This window comes from Melospiza melodia, chromosome 3 (genome assembly GCF_035770615.1).
Source record: "Melospiza melodia melodia isolate bMelMel2 chromosome 3, bMelMel2.pri, whole genome shotgun sequence".
NCBI lineage: Eukaryota > Metazoa > Chordata > Aves > Passeriformes > Passerellidae > Melospiza > Melospiza melodia.
The window spans coordinates 33,266,532-33,288,127 of NC_086196.1; the positions used below are offsets into that span (position 1 = coordinate 33,266,532).

Here is a 21,596-nt window from a genome sequence, read left to right on the forward strand (position 1 = left end):
CCTTTTTTTCTTTATTTTGTTTTGAACAGAACAGCTGCCCTCCAAACTTAAGCCCATCTGGTCTTATTTGAAAAATGAAGGGGCAAAAATTAAAATCAGTTCTCACTAATTAGAGGAAAGTTGTACATAAACAATTGAAAGGTCTTTTCATACTTATGGCCTGACATTTCCACAAAAAGCTTAATTGCTTGCATGGGCCTAAAGGGTTATGTTCTTTTTTTAAGTTGCATATGCTCTCTGCCAAATACTAGCTTGGACATGCTGTGAGTGATTTTTGGATCGCCAGCAGCTCTTGCTATTTTAGGCTCTGTCACAGCTTGAAATTGTAATTAATTTTGAGGATCCTGACAATCATAATTATGACCATCCTGGTGTCTGATAAGGCTCACTTTGCTTTTTTTTTTTTTTTTTTTTGATAGGAAATATTTGGATTTAATATTGGAAAAAAATCCATACTGTAGACTATCAAGCTGCAATAAATTTTTAATTCAAAAATTAAACACCTGCCACATAAAGTAGGGCAGGAAACATGGTTCTTGTACCATGAAACTTGTAAAGTTTTCATTAATGTTCTTGTCATGAATTCAAGATTCTCTGAAACTCTATTCATAACATTATGTAAAGGAAAAGACAATCAAAAGTGACTTGTCATTCCAGTTTTGGATGCTTAAGATGCATAAAAGAGGCAATTACAGGAGGAATAATTTTTATTTTTGTCAAAGTAAACACTAACTTTTGCTGACTCTTTAGGCAACTACTTTCTCTGTCTCTGATTCGGTTGCTTTTTGCTATTCTGGGGTTTCTATTCATCATATCCTCTCTCTTTTCACCATATCCTTCACTTGCTCTCTAATTTTGACTAGGAAATCAAATTTTGGACCCAAGAGATCCCCAAAATATTGTACTTAACTGCTGTTCAAATTGAGAGTTTCCATTCCCCTGAATATCTCCCTGTGGGATAAAAAAACATAAAGTTTTTAAAATTTCTCATCTGTTCCCTGAAACTTAAAAAGCACTGTGTTCTTTTATGACAGGTGAGAATTCATGATGCTTGTGACTCCCAGTATGGCTTACACTTCAACTTCACATCACTGGCAATTTGTAATAGCAAGAATAGCAGGAGTACTTTTCCTTTCTGTATTTTAGAGACATTGAACTAAAAATTCACTGGAATGAAACAAGTAAAGAGTGAAAAGAAAATATTTGTTGGACCTTTGGATTCACTTCTGATTGCCCTGGGAAATAATAATGTCCCTCAGCTGTCCTGTGGCCCTTGAAGAGAGAAAAAGCAGAGTGCATTTGCCTAACTGCTTAAGTAAGGACATGCGTCACGCTGTGGTCACTGTTTTCTGAGATTTATCCTCCCTCTTTAGCAGCTCCCATTAATAGCAGAAGGAATGACACAGAGTTAGAGAAGGGAGGATGTCCCTTCTGAAAGAACTGTTGTGTGCTATTTGGAGTACAACACTCAAGGCCAGCCTGTACCTTGCAGGTTTTGGCTGATTTGGGATACTGCAAAGCCCCAGTATAAGCAGGGAAGCACTCAAGGAACTTTCTATGGTATGGATTCCTAGCCTGAGATGACACTTGGTTAAGGAAGTCAAGACAGGCAGTTCTGTGCAATCCCCTGCCTGTGAAAACAGAGAATTTGGCTGCCTCAGAGTACAGGAAAGAGAGAAAAGCTATGCCTACCTTCTTGTCTGATCCAGGGGCATTTCTTCCATCACTGGCATCAGCACAGCAATACCAATTCCATTCCCCCAGCACAGCAATACCAGCCCTACCTGCTTTCATAGCATCCTTTTGTTTTCCCTTGAAAAAGAGTTAACCTTTAGGACACAAAAAATAGTTCTGCTTTCCTATTTGTATTGTATTCAAACAGTTCTTCCAGGAACCTAAGCCTTAATATCGTGCACATTTGAAAGGATTATTTTAATTTTTTTTTTAATAAACACTGTGAGTTTTCAGCTTCTCTTTCTTCACCATGAATTTTCTGGTGTAAACTAAATAGATACTAATTGCTGGGGAAAAAAAACCCTCAAAAACAAACAGGTAATGGATCTCATTACTTGTTAGGGTTTCTAAAGGAACTTTGTGATTTTGTTTGAACCCTGATTTTTTCAATGCCCAGAACTAGAAAGCCTGGTTAAATATTTACTAAACAGAATTAATGCATTCAAAAAATCTCCCAATTTTATTTGGAATGGGTACGGAAGCTTCAAACTTACCATTTTTATTCAGTGAAAAACTCAGATCTAAACATGCCCAGCTTTCAGGTCTATGCATAGATGTGAGAAATTCATAGGTGATGTCATGGGTCCACTTCAGAGCTACAGTCATGAAGAACCTGTCAGAGAGATTTTTAAATCTTCTCAGTTTTTTGCCCAATCCTATTTGGATGTTTTATTTAAAAATTTCTAAACAGCCAAAAATCTGCTGTTGGATATGCCCAGGAACCTTTTTTACAGGACTGAGCAGGTTGCTATTTTTCTTATTCATGACACTCGATGGGATTTGCAAATTAGTCACAGCCTCACTGAGTTCTCAAATGAGATTTGCTCTGGTAGGCTGTTCTTTAATAGCGTTAAATATTCAAGCCCAGCAAAACTATGACCACCAAAGAGATTAGTAGTGGTTACAATATTTATGCAACTTTAGTTCTATCCTTTATCTGCCTATTGCACACACAAGGCTACTGTTTGCCCTGGAATATGAATTCCCTCCTCTTAACACAACTCCAGGCTTTCAAATGAAGCCATCACTAGTAGTAATACTGGAAACCAAGGTTTCCTTTCTTATCTCAGATGGTCTGCCAACATGTCTGATTGTACTCAAACTTTTCCTTTATTTAGGTGAGTATATTAAAATATTTATTTTTCTCTCCTGGCCTCTAGATGGGCTGTTGTAACATCTTCTTGAGGACGAAAAAGAAAATACTCAACCCAGAGTGGGAAGCACTGAAGCCATTAGGTGACTTCAGACAAGATAAAGAAGGAATGACATGCATGATAGTTATCAGCTCTAAGACTGTACTTATTGAAATGCCTCTTTAGATATTCCACTTTATTCCACATATAATTTTTACAGCATGTACTAGATTATGGAGCAAGATAGGGAAGTTTCACAGAGATACTTTGGCATCAACTTCTAGGTACTTGTCCTCTTCTCTTCCTCTTCACAGCTGTCCACTCAGCGTAAATGTTCCATCAGGACTGTCACTTCACTCTGTTGCACTTTGATTTCAGCCTCAAACTATCGCACTGCACAAAGATTAATGCACATTCTGAAATATCTGAGAAGCTTCTGGCATGCTAAACGTCAGACATTGTGGATCTCTGCATGTGCGTTTTGTCAAGCCTGCAGCAGATTCTGCTGCATGCAGCCTCTGAACGTGACTGTGCAAAGCCTTTGGGGGCACCTGAGCAGTGATAGATGTAAAAAAGAGGCACAGCTACACAAGCACAGCTCTGAGGGCAAATATCCTGTTTCTTGCACTTTCCCATATATTTCCAGATTGGGGAATTCCTGAAATATAAGGAGTACCATCAACTCCTCCTATGAAATCTTCAGAAAGGATTAAACAACTAATCCTTGGTTGTCAGAAAAAGAAAGAAGATACCTTTTCCAGGTACCTCACTCCAGGAGGGGACACCACCAATCCTGCTGCCCTGCAGCCAGGGTATAGCATCTGAGCCCTGGAAAGCCCTGACACCTACCACACATCATGGTCCCTGCTCATTGTGCCACCTGCTGCGCATTCCTCCAGGCCCTCAGGCAGGCGGGCACTGCCGTGGAAAGAATTACAAGGCCAAAGTTGCTTTTTATGCTTTGGCCTGAGGATGCTTGAGATTAGACAGAGCACCACCCTGTGCTGCCAAGGAGCCCTTTGCAGGCTTGCTTTTAGAGTACAATTTCCCTCCAGATGTAAATGTGTAACAGGCAACTTAGCAGGTAACCACTTAATTGTCCTTTAGCTAGTAACTCCCTGTCCTGGTCATTAAAATATTTTATATACTGCTCAGAGTATGTACATTGTAGTAGCAATTATACTGAAATAGATAAAATAAAACAGACTGATAAACTTGATTGTTTGTTTTCCCTTACTTTTCTTTCCAGACCTGCTGTAATTGTTCACTATAACAGAAAGAGCAGCAATAATGCTGGTTAACAGGGTTGTTGTTAAGGCATGGAGTGGATCCTGATCAAAGCTTACAACTAAATTCTCACATACCCTGAAACAAGGCTCCCAGTATTCTTGTAAAAGGAGAAGAACACTCCATTTCATACCTATTTTATGTGTGCTTTATCCCCTGAGAAGCATTGTGTTGGTGACTGATCTTCAGATCTGACATGGAAATCTTCTTTAGAATAGTCTTTGATTGTTCAGAGCTCTGGGGGCCCAGAACTTCACTTTACATTGCAACTCCCACCAATACTTCACTGTGCTTGCACTGCATGTCCAAAATCCTTGTGGTACAAATCCATATGTAAAACCTTCCCTCCTCTATAGAAAGAGTCTGCTTGGTATATTCTACACCAAGTAATTCATTATCATTTCAACCTAAATTATGCCCAGCCTACTCAGAAAGTTGTGGAGAAATGCTAGTTGAGTAACTAACATAAAAGCATTAAAAAGGCACCCTTTTTCTTTTACTAAACAAGTTTAATGAGATAAAAGGGTGCCTTAAATAAAATGAAACAAAACCAAACCCCTCAGTAGTATTAAATATTTTGTTCTCACAGGAATCTAACCATTCACTAAAACATCAAATTATTTTTGTTATTATCATCCACGTTATCACAAATGTGCAAGATTTATAGATTTTAAATCTAGAAGGGAAAATGACGGATGATGACCCCAAAAGAATATACATATCCTAATTATGTAATTACATATAGATGTAATTCATGAGCAAAATAATGCTTTTCACTACAGCATTGAGACTTGTTTAGAAAGACGCAAAGACATGGTGCAGGTTTTATTTCCTCAGGGAATTTGTTCCAAGGACAAATATCCTTTACATATAAAAATACATGGGTTTCAACTTCAGTGCATTTAAATTTTACACATTTGCTCTTCCTAATTCTTTTTCCTACTACATGCAGTAGGTATCTAGTACTTCTCTTTACTCTGAACATCACTAAATATCACTGGACATCAACAACATGAAGCGTACCACCAGTGATCTCCACTTAAACCAACTGGATTTTCTCTTGTGTTCCTGGAAGGAGATCTGTTTCCAACTACTTTAGACTGTGCCAAAGTCCAAGGCTCTTGAAGAAAATGCCTTGCATGAAGTTAAGCACAACAAAAAAGTACTAAGATTTGAAAAGCCACAATTGAATAGGAATTAACATCTTGAATTCATGAATAAGCAAAGATAAAGATTAGAAATGTATTGTAAAAGAGCCTGTGAAATCATGATTTAGCTCCATTATTCATTTATTATTTCCCTAGTAAGGAAATAAATGGCATTTCCCTTACTAACTGAATTTGGTCAAGTACTCTTGAGTATTTGCAAAGAAAATGAGAAACTAATTCCTAACTTCAAGCTGACACCAGAAGGCATCTAGTTTGTTCTGTGAAGAAGGATCAGTTACATGTTTATTTATAGCCTGTGAAACAGGATGACAAAATGTGGGCCCATAACTCGAATGGGCTCCCAACGCTTGCTGTCAGAGTATTGCACAACCTCTCACAGAGAGCATGTGGCTGCCCTGCTTTTCAGGGTAAGAATGCAGCTGCTCCTCTGTGGCTCTCCCAAACAGCAAAGGTGTCCAAGCAAGCCTGGCATAATGTAGCACTTCAACTTCTCTCTTCTGAGAGCTAAAGTTGAAGGTCTAACTGCAGTTATTCTATTCTATAAATACAATATTTGTATTTGTTCAGTTAGCCTTTTAAACTGATCCTCTTTTTCTTTCATTTCCTTTAGTTTCCTTCCAATCCAGACTTTTTTTTTGTTGGGCTGTATAACCGCTTCTACTTTTTAAATCATCTGTATATCATGTAATCAGAGAGCAACATGAGAGAATCCCTCCAGCTTCAAGACCCATGTTCCTTACATCCCTGTCTGGCTTTCAGCTATGATTTGCTTCCTATCTACACTTGGGAAATAGGGTCATGGTGAGGATAAAAGGCTTCTTGAAGATAAAAGGTGCCATAGTAGAGACACACTGCCTAGATGAGACCCGGTACTTAAAGAGGTCTTGATAAAGGTAAATTCCAAACCAGCATCATGAATCTTCCCTTTCACTTGATGTGACAAGGAGTACCTGAAGAATCCACATGTGATTCTTGTTTCTAACATCACCTGTTGCTACCTTGCTCCTGCCTAAGCTTTTGTCATCTCTTTGATCTTGGAACAAGAATCAGGGCTCAAACATTATAAAATTAAGCAGTGGCCTTACTAATGTTACTGTTTTCCAAAGAAAAAAGTTGAGGTGTCACTGCACCTTTATAGGAACACTGTTTTACTAAGCCATGGTTTTTCCAGTTGAATGAAATTAACTACTCATTTTGCAATCCTCACATCAGCAAAAGCCACATATTTTGAATGACCAAAATCATAGAATCATCAAGGTCGAAAGAAACCTTTAAGACCATCCAGTCCAACTGTCAACCCAGCACTGCCACTGTAACCCCTAAACCACTAAGCCACATCAACCAGAGACAGATCCAGACACCTCTAAAGCATCTCCAGCTGGGCAACCTATTCTAGTGCCTTACACTCTAACAGTGAAAATTTCTTTTCTAATATCTAATATGAACCTCCCCTGTCTAAGGCCATTTCCTCTGGTGCTCTAGCAGGAAAAACCAACCCTCACCTCACTGTAAACTCCTTTCAGGGAGTTGTAGAGAGCAATAAGGCCCCCCCGAGCTTCCTCTTCTTGAGAAGAACTAAACAAATCCAGCTCCCTCAGCCCTCCTCTTACACATTTTCTAGATCCTTCATGGGCTATGTTAACCTCTGCTGGATCTATGTTAGCTCATGCTTGGATTGTGCCAGGGGCATGCTTGAGGAGCAAATCATGGTATCCCTAGGACAGCTGCTTTTCCTGCAGCTTCATGAAAACCAGTAATTTCAAAACCACTTGTTCATACTGAAAATTCATGGGGCAGATTAACCTGGATGCAGATTAACCTGGGGAAGGGATGTCAAAGGGTCCTGCTAGTATAAGCTGGCTCTGCTTTGTGATGAATGTGCTGTTATAGGCCTGTACAGTCCACCAGTCAGACTGGACCAGTGTGGCTGCAGTTCATTATTTTACTAAATATTTCTGAGCCTATAAAAGTTGAAGAAGTTTCCTGGCTGGCTCTGGTTTTGGTAGTTGGAGGAAAGTATTCAGAAGTGATGACGGTACTTAATTTTTAAGGGAAGAGGCAAGAAAAAAGCACAGAGATATTTCTTCTTAAATAAGAAGTGGGCAGTATGTGTGATGGGTCCCAGCCAGGTCCTTAATAAAAAGGATGATGTCTGTGTTCCCCAGAGGGCTCATGACGCCACTTTGGAGTTTGCACTCAGCAAGAAGCAGCTCATGTTGCACACCACATGACACTGGGACAGGACTGACAAACATCAGGAAGTCCCCAATGGCTGCGAGTTTGGCAGTGCTGTCTGAACCAGCCCATTGCAGTGCTCATGGCCCTTGTGAGCATACTTGGGCCCAGTTTCAAACAGATAGCACAACCCTGGCTTTTTGATTTGAGGTACTCCACATTTCAAAGAACGTGGAAACTGAAATAATACAGGTTGCTTCTGAAGCCCAAGGTGCACCGGCTAAATCATAGGGAGCTGAAACTTGTACAATGACTGTCTGGTTTAAATAAGACCATTAACATTCCTCACTAGTAATCATATGCATGCATTCATATTAAAATTCTAATAAAAATATTCAAACCACATCTGGGAGCTAGTATTCTAGGTCGGCACCACTATTGTAAATTTTCAGCTAAGCCACTGACTTCTCAAAAAGAGTTTCTACTGGAAACGTTGACAGGCCATTAGCTAAGTACAGTGGTGAGAATGGCACTGACCATGAGACAGTTTAACAAATTTAACAAATAATAAAATACTAGTAAACAGATGAGGCTTTAAGCCTATTCATTAGGCTCACTTTCTGATGAGTTAAAACAGACTGCTTATTTCTTGTCCATAAACACTCCCAGGCAGTGAAAATCTGTCACGGATAGGGCTGGTGTGACAAAGTTTGTTTAGTTCTAGAATACAGTAGTCAGAAATATGCAAGAAACCACATATGGTGACACAGCGCCCTTAAGTCTGTAAAGTTGGAGGGAAATTTTCTGGTTAAAAATTCTGATATGTTATAATAGTGTGTGTTATCCCACTAAAAATTAGATATCTGTGGGACTAGTTTAGAACAATGGGACTGCTAAGAATATAATTGCTAAAAAGTGAAACCATTGCCTGAAACAGTCTCCGGCTGGAGGGTTGTGTGGTGGGAAAATATTTTAACAGGGCTTCCTATTAGTGTGATTGTTTTCAAGATATAACACTCGTACTGGAACACAGTGGAATGTTCACCATGTGTGTCTCTCTAATAGATGGTAAGTACTTCATGGTGATTTTGTTTTTAAAACCCCCTCTTTCTGATTTCTGCTCCATAAAGTCACAGGCTAACACTGCATGTGCTCACATGATGTATTTACGCTAGAGAAGCAAATGTTAGAGAGCAGGATAGGCAGATCTGTTGTAAAAAAGAGGAAGCCTCAGAGCTTAAGATATATACTAAGACAAAAGACTGCATGGTATAGCTCATGGGATCCAAAGCCAAGCCTACCCCTGCCAACAGCTCTTAGCCAAAACTTCTTAGCCTGCAAATCCTGACAATTTGCAATTACTCACGCAGAAAATATTTGCAGTACAGCTCTGCAAGTAGATAAAATGCAGGTAAAATCTGGCAAAAATAGGAGAGGAAAAGAAGTAAACTGGCACAATTTTATTAGTTCCATTCTTGTGTCACTTGTCTATTGGTCATGGTATATAAACTTGTAGCAAACATATTCCATTATTAGGTTTCTTTATACAGCAGTGTGTTCAAACCCCATTTTATATATGGGGTAGATTTTTATATTGATGGTGGATTTCTGTGCAACAAAGCAATATATGCTATGATTTTGTAGTTTTGGTGTTAATGAATGCTAAGATATTTCCACGTTACAATACCATATTTATGCCTAAGGCTTCTTATACCCTTATATTTTTTCCAACCCTGTGAAAACAGTTTTTCCTTGAATAGGAATGGCAGAACTGACAGTTGCCCCAGTGGAGATTTTAGGTTAAGCTGTTACTCACTTTTAGCACTTGTTCTTACAAAATCAGTAGCTTCTGTGGGCTATCTTAATTACCATTCTAAGACTGGTGAAGTGGAGATCCTTTTTGTTAAGGTGGTCTTCCTCAAAGAAATCTCATTTGGGAAGACAAAACTGAGTGGTTTCATCCTCTTTTCTGAGCACTGGTCTTCTAAGTGGTCTGCCTACAATTCTCCAGCCATGGAGGTATATTTAAGATAGACCACTATAATAATGGACTTTGATGTGTCTCTTACTATTGAGATTATAAAAACCTAGACTGCAGAAAGGATTCATGGAGATGTTTTGCTACAGTTCTATCTTTAGTTTCACTTGCCTTCAATTTCACTGTTCATGTAATTTGTGCAGGGATCTATGTTAACTAAAATACAAATGGTATTTGCGCTGTACATATGCCGAAGTATCAATGGCCTGGCACTTTCTCCAGTGTAAATTACAGTGTCTTGGCCTACCTAGCATGTACATCATTCAGTTTTGCTTACTCTAAGTTCATGCTGAGTGAAATTCTGATCCAGCAGCAGTCAATGGTAATTCTGCCTTCAATTTTTGTCAAATGGCCCAGGACTTCCTATCCTGTGTTTCCGGTGGGGTTTTGATTTCTTTTTTCATAGCTCTATGTTACTCTAATTCCTTTTCTTGGATGATTGCTTGGATGATTGGATAAATGATTCCTGCTTTGGTTGTTTAATTTCTAAGTATTATGGATCATATGGCATGGGGAAAAACCCACTCTTTAAAGTATTAAGTTTCTCCCATTAATTCAGGTTTCATCAGTATTAGGAAAAGTTAAAAAATAAGCATTTTGTGAAATGTTCCTCAGTCTCCCTTCTGTGCTAGGACATCCTATTCTCCTTCTGCAAGTATATGCTATAGAAATTGCCAAACATCTTCTCTAGCACTTGTCTTCATAATTTCAGTGCTTTTTACAATGTGAAATCTATCTCCTTTCAAAGCAGTTTTAGACTTGTTTATTAGAAAGAGAGAAAAGCAGTCCATCTGTGGTGAATATTTTCAACTTTAAGGATACATGTTTGAAGTTTGTTTTCAGAGTTCCATCATGGCATAAAGTTTCCTTTAATATAAATGTAGTCCTATGGTGTTAACACATTTCAAGAAGATAAGGATTTTACAATAAAGTGGAGATTTAAAATAAATTCTCTCCTGCACCAGATTCTGCTTTGCTTCTGTAAGACAGTCTGAGGAGATTCACTTAAACCTAGGGGACTGTTTACTGAACAAGAGCTAATATAATTCAAGCTATTGAATTGTCTGGCCTGAGTTTTGGTAGAATATCAGACTGTCTTACTGATCACTGTTTGCTCACCTCATACTCCTCTGTTGCTTTTTAAGTCCCGAGTGCCCTCTTCTCCAAATAGCTGGCAAAAGATGACTGGCCATCTCATCATCGTTGTCAGGGCAGTAGCTCTGCACCTCACTGCAAAAAAGGTATCAAACCTTTTCAGATCTCCTGTTTTTGCCAAAACTTCTACTAAAAATAACCCTCCTGAATCTTGGGGCCTGGTGGTAGTGGCTGCCACCAGGGACAGAATCTCAGGTTCTTATGCAAGGACCTCTGCCATATGAGATGAAAGTGCTCTAATTTCAGGACAACTGAACACTGAGGGCACTGTTTATGCAGAATTTTTACCCAATTGCTTCACAGGTGAAGAAAAACATAGAAAAGTTCTTAGGATAATTCCATTGTTTAATCCCATGCATTTTTTGTTTATACTCATACTCAATCCAATCCAAGGACCACTCTCTTTACACTGTGGAAGTGATTGAGATGTAGTTTAATATCAAAGCCCTTTCAGAGCCACAGTATAATTTCTTCTATACTATTACTTTAGAGAGCCTGCCTCCCTCATTTTTCCTTATTAAACGAATCCTTTGTCTTTAGCATAATGAATCCTAGAATGGTATATGCTGGAAGGGACCGTGAAGACCATTTAGTTCCAACACCAGCCCCTGTGGGTAGGCATGACTCATCCATAAGTGAGGCTGTGCTGGTTGTCTTGGATCACCTCCTTGCCTTGCATTAGCCTTCATGTTTCATCTGTTTTTCTGAGAAATAATGGCAATACATGAAGTGAACAGTGAGTTTATATATGTGAAAACATTACCAGAGGCTGTTAAATAGAAGACTTTGGCTAGTGTATGCTCTTTAGGCTTCCACAGGAAAGTTCTTTGCAGACTTCAAGCTTGTTTACATTTACAAATCTTTACACCCTCAACAGTGACAAGCAACACTTCTGAACTCTCACTTGTTTAAAGATGGCACTACTTTTCTACATTTAAGTGAAAAGTAAGTGAGAAAAATGGGGTTTATTAATATTTTAAAAATTCATCGTGACTTTATTAGTTGTACTTTTTAATATCTCTGATAGAAGGGAAAAAAAGAAGGTTAAGCACAAGAATTTATAAAACTCTTTTCCAGTTAGACTTTTCAGAGCATGGATGGAAATTAAAGTGCTTTTTGTGCTGAAGGGCAAAATAGAGGTGTTGTGATGATAGAAAAAGAAAGAAAGCAAGAAGCTGAACAGCCTTAGTAGTAAAACAACTTTTTTTAAAACAATTTGTTTCATAAAAACAAATTCAAGAATTTTACAGAGACTGAAAAACACCTTGGACATTTGGTGTTCATAAAATTACAAATTTTTATTTTACCAGACAAAAAATTAGTTCAAATGAAGACTTAGAATTGTATGTTTTCAAGAATTTTTTTCCACACCAAGAATTAGTAGTTCCTGGTTTAAAAATGGTTTTTAATCAGTCTGTTGAGGGCAACTCTAATGGGGAAAATGCTCAGCTTCAATAAGAATATTTGAGGATGTACTGAATATATTTATCCTACACATAGAAATCAAATATAGCCTTTCTCAGTGCAGTATAGACTTTAAGAACTAGAATCACTGCTTTACAAGGAATAGCCACTAAACCTGTTGATATCTGAAAGATTTATTTTTTACACATCCGTGGCTTTCTTTTTTCTCTTTTCTTGACTTTTGACACACTTACTACATACACTTAACATTTACCACTAGCCCAAGAAGTAGGGCAATTACTAACTTAAAATTCCCGTGGAGGTGTAAGAAGTCTTGTTGACAGCATTCACCACCTGCCTCTTCTGTAAACAGAGGATTTGTTTACAACCTCATGACATGCAGTACCTGGGTAACCAAAGCTCTGGACCTCTGCAAGGTTTGCAATTTCAGGTTTTATAGTTTCCTGAAAATAATCATTCTTGCCTTATTTCCCTGTTTTCCATAAAATAATGATAGAAATATTTATGCATATTACAAGGGTTACACTTTACATCACTGATGTATAATTGTCAGGGAAATATCTAAGAACTGCTAAATATTCCTTTAATTAAATGCAGCTTCTACATTATGGAAGTACTAATGGAATTATGTTACAATGTGAGTGGAAGATGTCAAAAACTAAAATAAAAAAAAGTCAGAGAAAAAAGACAGAAAATGAAGTGGCTGTACTCAAGAGACTAAATTAGGGTATAAGGAATGGTGCCTTAATCTCAAAGGAAATCCTACTAAATGTGAAGTATTACTAAGCTATTGAATAATCTTGCTAAACTGACATAAAGTTCTAATTAAACTGAAATACAAATATAATTTAGAGAATTAAATGTAATAAGGTCTATAAATCTCTCAAGCATTTGTGTACAAACTGCAGGTGTGATATTTGCAATACAAACATGATACATACTGAGTCACTTCAAAGAGAAGGCGATTACAAGGGGAATAAGCATGGGCCAATGTCAACACCTTGTTATGTCAGCATTATAAATTTCACCAAACTCAGCTGCTACAAGACTGCAATTTCTTCTTCCATGGGCATTTCTTGCAGATAATAATACAGGCTGCAAATACTACAGAACCTCAGCAGAATTCAGAGCAAGTCCCACCAAAGATATCTTTTAGTTTTCTCCTTTAGGCCTGTTTCTCCATCATTAAAATCTGCAAGAATGTAAATTGCCAAGTACTTCCCAGAATTAAAATTATGAAGATCACTTTTTCTTACTCTAATTTTCATCCAAATACTAGTGACAATAGGGGAGAAACCCTCACCACATTTCTACTTAATGAGACTGAGAAAATTATTTTTTCTGATGGGGGAAATCTACCCCTTCTATATGTATGTCTATGTAACTAGTATGTAACTAGCAGGTATGTCAGGGCAATACTGCTTTTCTTCTCCAGATTGTTCTACTTGACAATAATTGCTGAAATAAACCCCTTTTTGTAATAAATCCCTCCTTTAAGAAAGTATTAATTACTTCAGCAGTACTGCTCACTTTTAGAAATCCTGTTTCTCATTATATTTCATTTAGAGCTGTATGCATGATACCAAACAGGACAAATAAAAAGGGTTCTAGATACCTGAGCAAGCTTACTACCTCACTTGCCCTCTCTTAATCCATTCCTCCTGAAAGTCTATTTCTCCTCCTCTTTCATCACAGCAAGACTTTTTGGAACTTTTGAACAGGTGAAAGCAAATCTGATACAAGAACATTCCTGATTTTCTCCCAGCACTCTGACATAGATGCTCTTAGCATTCGTCTTCAGAAGCGAAGGTTCCAGGAAGGAATGAGAGAAAACATCTCTGTCCCATCATCTGGAACCAGGTGGATGAAGTAAGGGCTCCAGCATTGGTTGCCCTCCTTCTTACCAATTCATCAAAGTAAATTCATCTCTGACTTTGCATAACTAACTGCATGTTTACACAACTGAAATAGCATCTCCTCTTGCTGCCAACCATGGTACTGCCATATCTTAACTCTTACACTCTAAGAGCAAAGCCATGATACCATACATCTGAGCATCTTTAACTGTGGTTTATATTACCTAAGATATGAAAGTATTTATTAATTAATTCCCACCCCCAAGTCAGTAATACTAAATTCCATTCATAATACAGTGCAATTAATTTAAAAGGTGTTGCCTGTTTTCAAAAACAAAACTTCAGGAAAATTGATAAATTAAAAAAAAGGATAATATTATTAATAGGATACATGATGAGGAGTACTGCTACAAGGATTTACTATTTGTCTGCTAAGGTTGAGTAAATTGCCTATAAATTATTCAGTCTTCACAAGCTCTGAGCAGTAAAACTGTTATTACACTTTGCACACTATGTACCTCTAATCTGAAGCTCATTTATCAACAACTACTCTTGTGTAAACAATCCATGAAGAAACCTGACTTGTTTTCACTTGTTATTGATGATCTTTCAAAACACAGAAATTGCCTCCTCTTCAATTTCCTACTGAATTCTTAGGTAATCACCTCATCAATAGTTCTCAACAAAAATAATTGTTTCCAGAACAAAACTTTCCCCAGAACTTAGGTCCTTTAAGCAGGTCCCTCTCAAAGCTTCAAAAGTGTGAATAACGAAAATGTGTATTTAAAAAAAAAATCTTAGGATATATATGCTTTTATAAAGTCAGAAGTGAAGAAAAGTTCTCCCAGAACAGGATATGGGGCAGTGAAAATGAAACATAGGTCTTTTAGGGTATGTGTTCCTGTTTTTCTTGTTTCCTTTTTTACCATGAAGTTCGATCTTCAGTCGCATTTACACAGGAGTACAGGTCATTCAAATGCTAATAAAGCACTCACATTCACAGTCAGTCCCAAGTGTAGTCAGCTAATGGAAAAGGTGAGGAAGAGAACTTTGCATGCCTTTTAATGAAGTGGTGTGCTATAGGGCAAGGAGTGCAGATTTACACTAACTGCTTTGTTCTCATCTGAGGTCCACTTCCCTAGTGTCCATTTCCTCCACTCTCTCTTTTTCACTGTAGTAGCAAAGATGTTCTGAAACCAGAGCTGAAGGAGCCACTTGTAGGTCTCAGAACAACTTAAGAGCTGCGGCAAAACCTATCCCATTTGGTTTTAATTGCTTAAAAAATGCTAAGTATTTGTTACTAGGAAAAGAAAAATATAATGGGAAGGGTGAGGAAGGATAAAGGTTTGAGAGAACACATTTACCTCGATGACCCTCTGCCTCCTGTTTTAAGCTACTCAGGACTGCTTTGGAGACTGTTGTTAAAAACATCCTTTTCCTGTCCCAGAACAGCTGTTGCCCAAAAGCAAACTAAAGGTGGGAAAGATGTGCATGTACCATTGCATCAATACTCAATCACCCACAGCCGTCTGTCTGACAAGCTCTTTTACCCCAAAGACTGAGAAGGCAAATAATCTATGCTCGTCCAATTTGGGAAAAAGTGCTGCTCAGGTAACTCTCACAGCTCTGGATTTATCAACATTGTTATGTTAGCTGAAACAAAGTTATTATGGCCTTACCTAGTTTCATATAAGCATCTTCTTATCTTGTTTAGAATTAGGAGCTGGTGGTTTCAGAAAGTGCATTGAACAATCAGCCACTTCTCTGCTGAAAGACTGTCCCCTCATCTGTGCAGTCCAGTACAGTAAAAATGCTCCCACAAAACCTACAGATATACATCAAGGCATGTTCCAGTTAATTCTAGAAGTGAAGTGCTTCTTTACATCAACTTCAACCAGTGGATTACCATGACAGAGGAAATTATATTAGTAACTTCTTTTGTGTGGGTTACATGGGGCTAGCTGGTAGGATCCCCAGGGCAGAGACCGTGCCTACCTCTGCATTTACCAAGTGCAGTAAGGACCTCCCAGCAGAATATATAAATGATGAGTAAATGTTAATAGGTAACCAAATGTAAATATGATAACCACATTAATAACTACTAATATTTTACATAAACAGACTAGACCCATTGGAAGAATGCAGAAACCGTGAACATTACTGATCCATTCAGAGTACACTTATTACTTCACTCCAGGACAAAACAAACTTTCCTCTTGCTGGGTATGTTAGGATTTCACTGCATAAAGAATGATTTAATAAGAAGTGTAACCTCAGGATTAACTAACAGACATGTACAAAACAGACCTACAACTTCTGTTTAAATGCCCTTAAAATAACCGCTTTATTTTTAATTTATATATCTGAGATTCAGGATGAGGCGCTCACAGAAACCGACACCTAAAGAGTCTGGTCAAGAGTATCCCAATGCAAGAAAACATTGCAGTACTTGCTATAAAGGAAGGGTAATTACCCCTAAATGCTATGCCTGGCTTTCTGCCTACTACCATTCTGACAGTGCTGCAAATAAGCTAGCAGTTTAAATCCATAAATGCTTATAGATTATTCTGGAGCTGTAACTTACACGTTCAGAAATGTCTGAAGTCTTTGAACAAAACATTTTAACTGGAGAAAGGAACTTGTACTTTGAAATAAAACAGGTTTTCTGAAAATACTCTTTGACATAATTTTTTTTTTAATCTCTGCTTTTCATTTTATAGTTTTTCCCTGTTTCCTTTCTCTGTTGCCACCACCTGCAAATAAATGAGTGAAATTGCCTGAGCTTCATTTAATCTTACGCTACTAGGAGAGTTGCAATCATGCTTCTGGAAGTAACAGAATTATTTTTAGTGTAATGGCAATATGTGCTGTCATTTGTAGCGTCATTTGGCAACAACATTTTTACTTCTATAAAACATGTTAAAAAATTTTGGCAAATCATTCCTTGCCGACTATACGTTATTATATTATCATGCAATACAGCAACAACACGATGTTACAGTGTAGTAAAAAGATCTTGGTATGAATCTGTATTTGAGTTTATTGCATAACAAGCTCTATCCTGCTGACAAGGACACTGATGAATGTTTCGCTATTGGTTTCACTGGAAACCTCAACATGCCTGAAAGTTGACTAACACACACAAATACTGACTTACCCAGACCATTTCTGATCAGTGACAGTAAAATGAAGTCTCTGGTTTCTGCTACCTATATATGTAAGCAAAAACCATTTTCAATATGCCAAGTTTTACATCCCACAGATTTTGAAACTGCTTTAAATAGATTTTTAGTAATATTATGGTGGCTATCTCAGAATTATTCCATTGAAGAATCTTGTAAATGGATGAAAATAACTACAGAGAAGTTTTAAAAGATGGTGGAAATTCCTAGAAGTAATCAGAAGTGAAGAAAGTACATGTAAAATAAAACTGATTAAGAAAACAAATTCAAGGAATTACACTAAGCAGCAGCATAAACATTTAATGGTACAGCTTAAAATGTTCACATTTTTACAAATCATCCAAGGATTGCTCTTCATTTTATTTGTAATGAAATGAAATCTGAAACAAGTTTCTACAGCCAGAATAAACACGGATGGATGTGGGGCACACCCTCCCACCGTGCCAGAGGCTCTGGAGGTGAGGTAATGCCAGCCCTGACATTTCTTCTGCCTCCCCAACAACCTGACACGATGTTGTCTCTGGAACACGTTTAAGAGTGACTTTGAGGCTACATCTGCACAAGGAAATTTTCTCAAGATTGCTCTTCTGACCTAAGGCCATCTGTCAGAGCAGCGTTTCTGTAAGGCAAAAACCCTCATTATCGGCTCTTTATTCTCCAGCACAGGATGGATGCCTGGCCTAGACAAAGAACCAGAATGGTCCTTGACCCACACCACAATCTGAACTGGACCAGGGCATTTTTAAAGAGAATATTGACTGGTGAGAACAAAACTGTGACAAGAAGTAGGCTAACAGATCCGTGTGCTAGCCCTGATCAGTGCAGACACAGTTTTTCTATCCCACAGTGGTCAGGGAACACATGGATCATCAAACAAAAACGTATGGCCCAACGTTTTCCCTGGGTCAGCTCCGTAGATCACTTAAATGAACCTTCATGAAACTTCCATGAAACATGATGGAAAGGTATATTGCAGGAAGCAGAGTGGTTGTCTCCCAGGAAAGAAAAAAAGATCCTGGTGAAATGGCACAAATTAAGATTATCGAGCACACCTCATTCCACCTGCACAGGCAGCTGAAACAATGCAGATTTTTCTTTGCACTTAGCCAGCTTCCTTTGAAGCAAGCTTTAGAGACAAAACTTGCACTAATTTCAGGGGGGCCTTTGGCTGTGCACGGTGTGCAGAACAGAGCCCTCTCCTGGTAAGCCCTGAAGATAATTGAGGACATCCCTGGCACCGTATTTGGCACTGTCTGCAGCACATATCTCTGTGATGAAGTATTGAACGTAGGCACTCAAAATAAAATATTAGAAAAGCTCAGCTATTTGGAGCCACGGAACCTTATGATTGAGGTCAGATTTGTTTGTATTTAAAAATATATGAAAATCTAAGTAACACTGAAATGATGGCATACCTGAAAACTGAAACCAAAAAATAGGTTATATAACATACTTAAAGGCACAGTTGGCATTTCAAGATCACAATGACTAGCCAGTTATAACCTGTTTTTGAACCCACAGCTGAACCCTGCATGTCGAATTACTGAAAAGGGTGGGTCACCTTCTTTTTAAACCTGAAATCTGATAACCAGGTCAAAAGAACCCCCATTCATTCTTTCTTTTTATGACTATAAAGCCATGAAGAACCAATAAAAACCTTAAGTATATAGATCAACACTCTTTGCCTAATTAACATGCTTTTGGATTTCATACTTGAACCTGAAAATAAGAAACCATATTTCAAAGCCCTGCTTTTGCAAAAGAAAATTTGCAACAGGTACCTCATCTGGATGCAGGACATCGTAGGCACTTAAATCATAATAATGATCCATTGCCAAAATAGTGACTCTCTGTCATTAGCTTTTCTCAGAATAACTTTACCATAATTCCTTTGCTTAAACAGCAACACAACCTTGTTGTCGCTGAGATGCAATACAAAAGAATATTGGTTTAATTTTAAAATTATTTATTAATATTCCAAACCCCATATTGTTTTTAGGAACATATGCAAACATGATTCTCTGGGGCCACACTGCTTATGGCTGTAACCTCACTAGATTTCACAAGGTAAGTAGGGTTGGGTCTGTAGTATTTGCATGGAAGACTTCCAAGGAAATTCCATGTTACTCTGTGAAATGGTATTTGTGCAGTGTGGCATTCTTCTGCTGACGCAGTATTGAACCAGCAGAAAGAATATGATCACAAGTGCTGTCTTTAATTAAGAGGTAAAACCAAGGATACTGAGCACCTGTGGGCATTAAACACCCCATGGCAGTTTTTGCCAGTGTAGGAGTGCCTGGCCAAACACCAGTCTAGATAATTACATCCTGCCTACTTACATTCCCATGTTGCTTTAAATGGATAAGGCATTATTCTTCTATTCTGGTGTAAAAGTGGATCCTGCAGCCCTTCCTTGGGCTCTGTTAGGACTATTTCTAGCATGACCTTCTCTATGGTCATACAGAGTCATTTATGTGAATCAATGTATTTTACTACATTTCAGATTTGCCACCTTCTGAAATCACTTCCACAGAGCTCATGGGAATTTACTTCGGCCTAAACACATTGATTTAACCAAAAATCACCCTTTAATTACTGCCTGTGAGTCATACTTACAATAAAACTTTGCAAAAAATTGTCTGATTATGAGATCAGTTTCTGTAGGACTTCCTTCAGTACAAGCGATGCTCAGTTTTGCTGTGACCCTGCCCACCCTCACCAAAACCAACAGCAAAACAGCGCTTGATGGCATCAAGACCAGGCTCCTTACTGGGAGATTTGCCTTGGGACCATACCATGTCCCAGCACTGCAGGCCTCCCACACCTCCTCAATTTGAAGAAAGTTAAACTGAACAAAGATACAGACAATCTTTTCAAGTCAGCTGTACATTTTAAGAGGGAGTGCAACAAATGGTTAAGAGCTTGCTTTAAAGTGATATGTCCATTAAAACGACCAATGTTACTGCAGGGCTGTTCCCCACAACAGGAATTCACTTCATTGAAGTGGAAGGAAACCAGACTTCACAAAACCTTCATTACCATGTTCGAGTACCTCACAACAGACCACCGAGCTGCCACTCACTAAAGTCCCCTGGAAAGGAAGGAGTTGTTAGAATGTTTTCCCTGCAGAAGGAGCCTTTTAGCAAGATGGGTGCTGGCATTAGTCACAACTCAGTTTATGGCAAGGCTGTCAATCATAATTATTCCTACAAATCTGAGTTTTCTCCCCTTCCAGTTACTCTTTAAACTCTTATTTTCAAAATTAATTTCCTATTTCTGGCTTGTCCTACACTATGTCAATTTGAAGGTTGGCTTTTGGACGCTTTTTTAGTTTAAAAGTTTTTCTAGCTGTATTTGTGTAGGTCAAAAGAGTTTTCCAAGTCTGCTCTCTTTCTGAGTGGTGCGTCTTCCAAGACAGCAAATACAGGGTTTTTATAGACTTGTTTTCCTGAAGATTCAGTCATCTGAAATCCAAAATTCTTTAGGAGAAAGATGACCATGTTGATAGAATTCATTGAATGCAAATTAAGAAATTCATAGGCTTGAGTAAGTTAAATAATTTTAAATAGTATCACCAAATGCAAAGAAAAGGCAGGTAGGAAAGAATTTTCACAAATCCATACCTTTTTCCCTCTCCTTTTTGGTGACTTGCTGACCTCAAAAGCTTCTAACATTCATGACTTCTGAAGCCCAAGACTTTTCTCTCACATCTCTCTCCAAATACAGGGCCTAACTTTTGCCTCCTCTTTTAAAACTTTTACTTAGACCCTTTGGAGAGTGAAGTTAACTTGACAGAAGGAGGGTGATGCATCTGGTTGAACAACAGCCACTCAATCCACTCAGTGAAACTATAGTCAGAAGATAATACAAGGTGAAGGGTAAGAGTATGTAATGTGACTAAGCAATTAGGGATTTTCTTCCGCTTCCCCACACAATGGAGCAAAGAGGACCAAATGCAGCTGCTGAATTTCTTGCAGAGAAGAGTGTTCAGTTTCAGAGCAGGAAAGGACTTTGCCTTCATCCACACTGACCAGCTTGAGAGAAAGGAGACAAATGTATCCTATAAAAGGGTATGCCAACCAGTCCTGTCGTGTGGCATTTGATCATACTTGATCATTGAAACTCAGGATTACTTTATAGTGTTGGCTTCTTCTAGAAAAAACAAAGGGAGAAAATGAAGTGTGGACTTCACTACCTGTACTCCAGCAGATTAACATTCATCAATCCTACCCTTCAGGGCCCCCTCCTTTGCTCCCATCACTACTAACTGCAGATGTCAGGGAGTAGCAAAGGCAAAAGGTCCAGGCCCCGGGCGGGCTGTGAGGCCGGGGACCGCGGGAGGGACACTTTGGAATTGCCTGGTGGCCGGCTCGGCCGGCGGTCCGTGCCCGCCGAGGTGTTCGGAGCCGGGGCAGGGCAGTGCCGGCAGCCGAGCGGGGCAG

The 21,596-nt window shown here is 38.5% G+C and overlaps 1 long non-coding RNA gene across 2 annotated transcripts in view; it reads right to left on the bottom strand.

Annotated features, from left to right (window-relative positions):
* LOC134416699 (uncharacterized) overlaps positions 1–21,596 on the bottom strand; it is a 32,677-nt gene that overhangs the window by 10,801 nt on the left and 280 nt on the right. The window contains exons 2-3 of one of the 2 annotated variants that reach the window (XR_010027334.1): positions 20,778–21,306; positions 18,857–20,245 (exon numbers count right to left, since the gene is read on the bottom strand). This is a non-coding gene — a long non-coding RNA (uncharacterized LOC134416699). Of the gene's footprint in view, positions 1–18,856; positions 20,246–20,777; positions 21,307–21,596 lie in introns of those variants that run through there. The other variant, XR_010027333.1, reaches the window with a different exon arrangement.